Below are 900 nucleotides of genomic sequence, written 5' to 3'. Positions count from 1 at the left end.
TCTTCCGAAAAAGTTTGGTGAGTTATGTAGAATAAAGTAATGGTGAAAGCCCTCACATGACACCTTTCATGCACAAAAGGTACCGTAAGTCATTCTGGTTGGGAAATTCCACTGCATGAATTCGACTTCTCCAGTTCGAAGTCTTGGATCCTGGGACAACGATTGAATAGGATCCGATGCTACATTTTTCTTCTTCAAAACTATGCAAATGTTTTAGACTCTTGAATATTACGATAATAATTTTTAACCAAGATCAAATTTGACCTAATTCCGTCGAGGGCTCGATGTAACAAAAGAAAACAGGAAAGTACGAACGTTTTGTTTCATTTAGAAAACACTACTTATTTCGATCGTTTTATTACGTTTTGCAGAGCAGATAAAGCCAGATCTATGAACACTGTTAGGAGTTGTCTGTTTTCAAACATGGTGTGTCTTAAGATTTTTGTTTCGGGAACGGTGTTGATGATTGATCTTTGATAGTGTCTAATTTTTTTCTTCTTCTAAATTCGTTGAGATTTAAAGATATACAATTGTTGTCCAGTATTTCCGAATACCGTATTTGTAGATGAAACCCGCATTTGGCGTATTACATTATAAGCCTGGTGCCTTTCATAACTATTATCACCACTAGCTATCAACAACTCAGTAGTTAGCACTTCGGTGTTGACCTGAATATCAATTATATGGTAATTTTTATAAATTTCCTGTTTACAAAATTATGATGAACAACATAGAAAAGTAAAGACAGAACAACTAATTTAGGATTGAAAGATCAAACTTTAAGACAAGGATCTGCTGATTATACGAAACTCCTATACTAGTAGACAAAAACATCGTGCTAAAATAATTCATCAAATCAAACACAGTTATGCCCACAGTATAAACATCAACAACATAAGA

The sequence above is a fragment of the Mytilus trossulus genome, chromosome 1, assembly GCF_036588685.1.
Source record: "Mytilus trossulus isolate FHL-02 chromosome 1, PNRI_Mtr1.1.1.hap1, whole genome shotgun sequence".
NCBI classification, from domain to species: Eukaryota; Metazoa; Mollusca; class Bivalvia; order Mytilida; family Mytilidae; genus Mytilus; species Mytilus trossulus.
The sequence above is the reverse complement of the archived record's forward strand: the minus strand, read 5'-3'. Positions refer to the sequence as shown.